At 40.7% G+C, this 9,076-nt stretch overlaps 1 long non-coding RNA gene across 1 annotated transcript; it reads left to right on the top strand.

Moving 5' to 3' along the window:
* Window positions 1-3,161: 3,161 nt before the first annotated feature.
* On the top strand, window positions 3,162-4,465 carry LOC127309551 (uncharacterized). Its single transcript, XR_007857213.2, has 3 exons — window positions 3,162-3,247; window positions 4,130-4,205; window positions 4,359-4,465. It is a non-coding gene; the product is annotated as an uncharacterized lncRNA (long non-coding RNA).
* The last annotated feature ends 4,611 nt before the right edge of the window (window positions 4,466-9,076 follow it).

Here is a 9,076-nt window from a genome sequence, read left to right as displayed (position 1 = left end):
TTGGTATTTTTTATTACTTAATGATTTCTTAACACCGAGGGTTGCAGAGGTGTTGTAGTGGACCAAAAGTCTATAGTTGAAGTGGCTGACTAAAGCTATAGAGAATTAGGACGTGTCGCTCACAATATTTATCTTTATTCGAAGACGACTCATGGTGTGCTTATTATTATTGTTATCTTATATGTATGAATAGATGTAGGTGAATTCTAGGCCCTGTCCTATCTCCATCCATAGATACACAACAAAAAGAACAAAAAGTAAAGCTTGAAAGGACCGGTAACAGAAAGACAACCAAGCTCTCAAGGTTTCGACAGATTACATAATCTTACACCTAAGGAAATTCTTTCCAAGGTTCAATTAAACCTAGGTCTTCTAGGGAAAAGCTACAATACTCGCATACACTCCCCTGCAATCCTCTGTTATGAATCCCTTGATCCCTTGAGAGTGCTTCATCCTTTTTGAGAGAGGATCGATGTAACACCCCAACTTTTGCAACCTTCATTAATTGTCCTTATTGCAAAAATTAGGGGGAACAAATTTTTTTCTAAAAGACTAATTAGACGAATTGCCTTGATCTGTTTGTTATGATGAATTGCCTTGATCTATTGGTGGATGAATTGTCTTGTTTTGCTTGTTGAGTTCTGTCTTGAGTACCTCAAAGCACAACACCTCTAGTGGTCAGGCGAACAACTCACCTAATAATACACATGTGTGGCTTAGGAAGAATTGTTTTCCTTCTTACTATACCAAACTCTTCTTCTGATGGCAACATGAGTGTGCCATCTTGATTTTTCTCTTTGTGGTACAAGATAGCTCAATCGCCCTTAATTCAAAACTTGGGATCCTCTACCCCTAGCTACATCCCTCTTTTACACCCACTCATCCTTTTTGGTTTTGAGGCCATGTCAACCATCTGTGTTGACAGGCTTAAAATGACCAGACTTTGGCAATTGATCTCTAAGCACCCACAACTGTTATTGTTGACTTCAAGGCATGAATCTCATCTATGCAACATCCTCTTCAACCTCCACGTCTTGCATGTATCAGTCTATCCTTGCAACTCCTATATTCAACTTGATCTTATACCCTATCCACTGTTTCAGCACTGGATCACTTCTTCCTCTCTTACCTCTTGTTTTTATTTTTATCCAAGTTTAATCTTCATAAAACCAAGAGTGGGAATGATGGGTACATTTTGTAGCCACCATCTACCCTTGAGGACACTTCTCCCTAAATTAGTTTTCTCTCTCAAAAATCCTATTGATTTTCCTTCTCTAGTTTTGATCACAAAACTACTTCTAATTTTATTAAATCCTTTCAAGATATTTCTTCAAAGAAAACAAAGAACTTAAATGGGTTTGGTTTCTCATCCCATTTCTATCAAGTACTGATTTCTAAAACATTACTTTCGATTTTGCTTTCTTTTTAACAAAAGGCTTGGTTATGGTACTTATACCATTTCTTGTTTCCCTCTTGCTTATTTTACATCTGAGAAAAACTCTACTTTACTTGAGAAAGTAAGTAGAATATTTTGAACTCCTATATTCCAACTGGTTTTTATCTCAACACTTTCAAATTCCATTCCACTTGAGTTCATTCCCAATTGTCCCTAGACAATTGAGGCGTTTTAAATACTTTTCAAATGAATTCTATTTTAAATGACAACTCTTGCACATCTTGTGTACATCCCTGATCTACCCCATTGTACCCCCTCATCCTCCAATTCTTGATCATGTAGATGATCATTTGATACTTTCAAATGGACTCCCTTCAACTGAACCCTAGACTCTGGGAGTACTTCAAACCACTCTCAATTGACCTCTCATTTGAAGAGCAACTTATATTTCATCATACATATCTCACTCCTCTCTTGTATTCCATCATCATCTTGGCCTCATGAATTGAAGATTTATGCCACCATATTCATCCTTGTGAGAATATGGTTACTTCACTCACCATCTCTCTTAACCTTGCTCTATCATTGACTAAACCACCATCACCATCCCATCTACCTTGACATGCTCATGCATTGTTGCATGTGGTCAATCCCAATCCTTCCAAACTTGAATTCAAAAAAAAAACTTCTAATCATCAAATATACCTTTGGGTCTATTTTTCATCTTATGTTTGTCCCAACCATAGTGGTAACAATTATCTTTGGAGTACATATCACCTCACACTTATTTTTATCTATATGTATCTACTCCTATACTTATCATCATCCAAATCACTCATGGACACTATCTCCTCAACATCATGTCTTGGCCTATACACATTGATGTTGTGCCTCTCTCTCACATTGCTCACTTGTGCTTGACAAGAATGGAGCCGGCCATGACAATTTCGGCCAGCCATGTTTCTCCTCACTTTCTTCCTCCACAAGCCTTGCCTCCCACCTAACCAAATCATTAAATGAGCAGCCACCCACCTTGGCCAATCAAAGAAGGAGGCAGTCACCCCTCTCCCTCTATAAAAGGAGCTTGGCCGGCCACCCCCTCCCCCTTTGCTTCATTTTTGACACTCCACTCCTTCCTCCACTCTCTCACACCCTTCTCCTAGCTCTCCCCACGAGCTGCTGCTCCTCCTAGCAACCATGGCCGGCCATGGCCATGGAAACCTCTCCAAGATGCAACTCCCTCCTCCCTCAAGCTTCCCCTCACCATGAGAGCATCTCTCTCACTCTCTTCTCCCCTAACCCTAGCTGAATCCATCTCTATTTATCCTTTCTCCTCTCACAAGATTGGATCTTGATGCAGGTGCATGTTGGTCCAAGCATGGAGAAGGTTGAGCAATCCTCAGATCTGAAGCTCTTGAACTAAGTTCGTCCAAAACCTTGCAGTAATTTCTGTAATCTTGCTGTTTCAGATTCTGGTACGATTTTGTAAAATCCTCCAAAACTCGTGTGCAGATTCAAATCGAGTGATTCAAAGTTCCACGAATAGATATTGAAAATATATACAACTTGGCGTTGGTCTCATCCTCAAATTCGTTACAGATTGTCCTTGGTAAATAAAGTTATGTAAACATGCAGAATCACTGTTTATTAGATTTGTTCCGTTTTACAAAACCTTTTTGAGAAAACTCAACTGTGGGTGAAAGAACTCTTCAGTACCTTCGTTTTGGCGTTGGTTTCACTTCAAATGACCTCCTGAAATTGAAATGGTTCACAGATCAAAATCTGGTCAGATCTGACTTTGTCGAATTAAACCAGGAGCTTGGAAACGAATTTTTGAATGAAACAAATTGGGTAAGAACCAGCTTTTCAACACCTTTCAGATGCAGCTGACCTCATATTTTTGTGAGTTATGTATGATTTTTGGTGAATTAAACATGTTCTGTGTGTTCTGCAGACATGACTGTTAGCTTTTAAATCACAAAAAATCCATTTTTGAACCTAATTGAGTGATTCCAACTCTGTTGGACTACTGAGTGTTTTATTTAACTTCTCAAACAAGTTTCAAACCTTTATCTGTTGTGTAACTCCAGAGGTAAAGCAAATGGTAAAGACATGCAGTAACCTTGTCAATCCATTTGTGAGAGTTTCGGAAACAATTTGAACCCAAATCCAATTGTGTATGCATCTCTGTTTTAATATCTTTCAAATGCCAGTGGTCCCATATTTTTAGGATTTTTCTACGATTTATGGCTTACAGATCTTGTTTTCTGTACAGTCAGATTCAAAGAAATTCCTAAAATTGTAGGTTTACTATTTTTGGGTGATTCCAATTGGGTTAGTCTTGTATTAGTACTGGCCATCTAGGAAAAATATTATTAGTCTCTGTTCATACATATTTGTTGCTGTTAGTAATGTATATGTGTGACATGCATTGTTGAAGCAAAACTTTTCGGTTTATTTAAAACCCTTGACCAACTCTTTTTAGTAGGGATGGGCAACTTTGTTTTATGCTTGCAAAACAAAACCTCTGCAATTTAACATTAGCTCTTTTTTTTGCTTACGTTTTCAAATGGTGGGGCATATCATTTGCTTCCTATTCTTGTGTAGTGTTATGTAAGCTTTATAAAATAGGGAGAATGATTGCCCGCTTTTCCAAAAATGTTTCAAATTATAATGTGAATGTTTTTGATGCCAAACTAATGCACTTGTCATCTTTATGATGTTATCTACCAGGGGATATTTGGTTTATACCATGGTGATAACCGAGAGAGGCAATTGCTAAGTCGTGGCACTCGCATACCTTTACTAGGTAAATAAAATGGGTTCTCTTTAAGTTGTTTGTGGTATCTATAAGTCCTTTCTATGGTAGCTCTTTATTGAATGGTTAAACTATGGTTGTTGTATGTTTGTTTTGTTGGTTCAATGTAATTGATTGTGTTCCTTTTATATTTTCCGGCGATAGATGCGAACAATTCCGGAGAAGAAGAAGAAGTGGAATCAGACAAGGATATTATTTATATTGTTGGGATTCTTATTTTGATGGAGTTGTAGAAGTCCAGGGACAAATAAGCCAAGGCAAGCCATCTTTTGATCTCTGACTTGGTGTCTAGTTGGATGTCATTTGTTGATGTCCAAAGCACCTTGATTCTTTGCGTGTTATTCTCTCTATTTATGTCATCTATGTGTGATTGCAAGTGGGGTACTCCCTAGTGGTGATACTCCACTATTGTCTTTGTGATTACGGGATGCATGGTATTATGGCCGTGCTATTCCACTTGGTCATCTTGTATGCTCAACTTGAGCATCTTCCCTCTCAAGATAGTAACTTACACTACACCCACCACTTTTGTAGTTTAGAGGTATCAATGTCATGATCTTGGTGTAATTCTCAACTTGAGAGGAGTATGCCGTGTACCCCATTGGAGAGTATGTTGGATAGTGATACTCCACTATCTAAGTTGTATATTTAGCACCACAAATCTGAAATTATAATCCTCCTTGTGTTGTCATAATACATGCTTACCTTGAATCAAGTATGATCCACTCCATTTCCCCTTTTTACACCATCTATGGCGTGATGACTCTCATCTCGGCCGTAGTGAAATAGTAGTTCCACTCATGAAACTATAGGTTGGGAACCCCTCAAGGCTTACCTTGTTGTAAATGTTTGTGAAAACCTTGGGTAAGTTAACTCTACCCAAGCGTATGCTTTGGAAAGGCAAAGTTTTTGGACAAGGATGTTGGAGAAATATGGTGGTTTGTTGGCAAACAAAGGAAGTGTGGGTAAAATGTTTTTATAGGAGCACTGCGTATAAGTGTACGCCGGCCCAACTTTTATTCGCGCAACCACATTATCCAAAGTGGGCACGGGCTTAGTGTAACACCCCAATTTTCAATAAAAAGAAAGTTAGAGAATGCCAGAAAGCAAAATTTCAAACCAACAAAAACTTTTCTATTTGCATATAGTACCATGCATAGGACTTGTGCATTTGAGTGATATGCCATGATGATTGTTGTTACTTGTATTTGAGATGCTCTAAAACCCTAGTGTGATCATATGAAGATCACCAACCAAATAAATCAAAAAGGAGGAGAATCCATAAATTGCAAAACCCTAAAAACCCTCACATATGCCCTATGGCATTTTTATAAATTTTGACCCTAGACCAATTTGGTCTTCACCATTAGTTGAATAATGTTATTTAACACTTATTACAACTTTTGGAATCAAAGTTTCACAATTCAAATGAATTTCAAACACAAATCCCACTCACATATGATAATGGTCAAAATTGACAATTATAGTCTGATCACCATTTTGAGCCCTTGCCATTCATTTTTCCCAAACCAATTCTTGCTAACTCTTTGCACCATTTCAAAGTCAACATCAAGGTGAACAACTTTGGTGAAGATCACCATGCCAAATTCATCTTTGATCATGAGCAATGCTCATCCAAAGTCTTAACTTTTTAACATATGCAACATTCCCCCACTTAGCCAATTTTGCAAAGTTTTGAATCCTAAAATTCCACCACCACCTCTACTCATCTCTGGTCAAATACAACTTATCTAAACCCACACTTTTCAAATAGATGCACCTTTTGAATTATTTCAATTTTGGACAAAATTCACAAATTCCAAATATGGAACTATTTGACACTATTTGAAATAGTGATCTACCTCAACCCTAATCTATCCCAACCTATTCTAAATGGTCCCTCTGCCCCCTCTCAACCTTAATGGCACATAGGAACCCTAAGGAGAGAGGCATAGCAAGCTATGGCATGGCCATGCCGGCCACATGCCACATGTCGAGCCACCCCTCTCCTCTTTCTTCTCCAGCCACGGCCACCATGTCCCAGAGCTCCACCTTGCTTCCCTAGCATCGCCTAGCATCGCCATTGTCGAGGAGGACGGCGACCGTCGCCGGAATCCGCGCGCCCAGATCCTCCCAGGATGCCGTTGGCGTCGCACATGCGCACGCCGCGGGCATCACTGGACACGTGCCGCCTGGCCACCTCGAGCATCCCCTGGCCCCTCCCTCGACAGGTTGAGCACCGCCGTGACACCTCAGCCGCGCCAGACACGCTCGGAACCCAGACCCGTGACCGCCGGCGCCGGAGACGACGACATGTTCCCGTGAACGCCGCGGCAGTCGCGGAAACAATGCGACCAAACCAGCCGCCGCCCGACCAAGCTGTCGCCGCCAAACGACTCGCCAGGAACCGCAGAACAACGCCACGCCCTCGCCTAGCTCGCTAGCTCGCCGGAGACGCCGCGAGCATGTCGACCACCACCCTGCCCCGCAACCCTTGCTCAATCCTATAAATAGAGAGTTCCCTGGAAGCAACTGAGCACACCACCTCACTCCCCACCCTTCACCACTTCGCCTCGCACCGTTAGCCACCTCGATCATCGCCGGAGCAAGGCTAATTGCAAGATCGGAGCCGCGGAAGCCCTGGAGAAATCGCCATTGATCCAGGCCACCTCGAGCTCCGCCACTGCTACCAGCTGCTTCGCCGTCGTCCACATCTACCTCGCGCACACTGCCATACCTTGCTGGAGCCGCCGTAAGCTCTCCGACCCCCTACCCTCGCCGCCAGACCCTCTGCTTCTCGTCGGAGAAGATGACGACTGTGCGCCGTTGGATCGTCTTCTAATCCAACGCGCCACGTCGCTCGTACCGCTTCGGCGTTTAAAACACGCCGACATGCGGGACCCCCTGGTCAGGCAGCCCACGCGGGCACAGACGTGTGGTGGGCTGGCTTGGGCCGTTTTTAAATCTTTTGGCCCGTTAGCTTTTCCCGCCGGCCTGTTTAATTCAAATCCTTTTTAAACATTTCCAAACTTTATCAATACTGCCCGAACTTTGAAATTCAATAGATTTAAATTGGCTAAACCAAATTTAACAAACTTTATATGGTTGGAAAGCTACTGAAATTATCTAGCCAATGCCACTGGCCTCATGGCCAGATTCTTTGTAGAATAAATGTGATAAAAATAACAAGACAGGGACTTTTCCCTATTCAAATAATTCTTAAAAATCAACCAAAATAGATATTAAGTTAATTCCAACTCTAATAGCTCACATTTGACTTACACTAATTGTTTATGCAATAAAATGGTGTGGTCACTTTGTATGATCATGCCATGGTTTAATGAATGGGTATTATGGCTAGTTTAACTAGTTGATATTGTCCAAAACTATGAAAGTAAATTATGTGGAGTCTTACACTTCACTTAAACTTGTCTCACATGAATTCATGGGATGTTTGGACCCCTGGTCCCAAACTCTCTCATATGAATTACTTGAGATTTAAATCAAATGTAGTGTTATTTAAATAGTATGAGGTGATCCACCTCATTTAAATCATTTTCCCAAATAATGATGATGAACATTTGACTTAGGTCAATATGAGTTCATCCATGATTGTTTGAGAAATTAAATCTTAAGAAGATTTCAATGAGAGGAAATTATTTCTCAAGAACCCTATGGAAACTATCATTTACATATGAAATGAAAAGAAGTGAATTCTATTTAAACCCCACAACCCATGCACCCTAGTTAATTTATTTGTGTGCATAGAGTAGTTTGTGTGTTATATGTGATGTATGGAATAGCCATTGAATTAGTGAGTAATTATACTCGTATTCAAATTTAGACGGTAGCACCGGAGAGTACGCCGAAGAAGAAGGTTGCTACCAAGAGGAGGAGGAGGAGGAACAGTTTGAGAACTACCAAGGCAAGCTGATATTATTGCAAGCTATTACCAATGCAAGCTAATATTCTTGCAAAGTGCAAAGCCCCTTGGGGCAAGGCACCATGATTCTTACCTTTTCTTACATGAGCCTATCCCAAGTTTTTACATTACAAGTTTTTACTTGTTTTCTAAATGAGTTACTTTTATAGTTAACTTTGGTCAAAGTACAAGTTGGTTTCTAGAGTAGTTAGTTAGTCTCTCCAAGCAAAGCAAGATAGCACCCCTCATGATTTAGAGCTAGTGCTAATGAATTAAAACTTGACTACTCTAGATGGGAACAATGTGAATTTGAAGGATTTTTGAAACCTTGGAATGAAGATACATTCCATTGAATGATTTTTGAAGGTGAATGTGAACAAGAGAAGATGGTGATTTTTGATAAACAATGATGTTGGTTTGAATGCGATACCTTTCCAATTATTAAGTACCCCCACAATACCTGATTATGGGTAGGGCTTAACTGGAAGTTTATGCGTCTTAGTATGGGTTCCCTCTAAACAAGCGTCATCGGGGTTATGCCGAAAGCTGCCTCTACCACAAAAGAAATGATATGATATGATGCGAAATGAGGTGAATGTCCGGCCCAAGCCACATGCGGTTCGCAGTTGACGGTTGGTCTTCACCGGGAGGCCAAGCTCATGGGGAGAGGTGCTCATACTAGGATTTGTAAGTGAAAGGTTATGGTTGATGATCCGCGTCTTGTGTTACGATGATTCGGGTAATCCCGACGGATGAAATCAAATGTTGTGGCACAAGTGTGCAACCTCTACAGAGTGTAAACCTATTCGAATAGCCGCGTCCACGGTTACGGACGGTTGGAAAGGCCATATAGTTTCCGATGTCATATCTTTTAAAATGATGTTGAAAAGGATGATGGTGAAATGACTTGTGGTGGATTGAATTGAAATCACCACTTGAA

This window comes from Lolium perenne, chromosome 6 (genome assembly GCF_019359855.2).
Source record: "Lolium perenne isolate Kyuss_39 chromosome 6, Kyuss_2.0, whole genome shotgun sequence".
NCBI lineage: Eukaryota > Viridiplantae > Streptophyta > Magnoliopsida > Poales > Poaceae > Lolium > Lolium perenne.
This window is presented reverse-complemented; position numbering and strand designations above follow the sequence as displayed.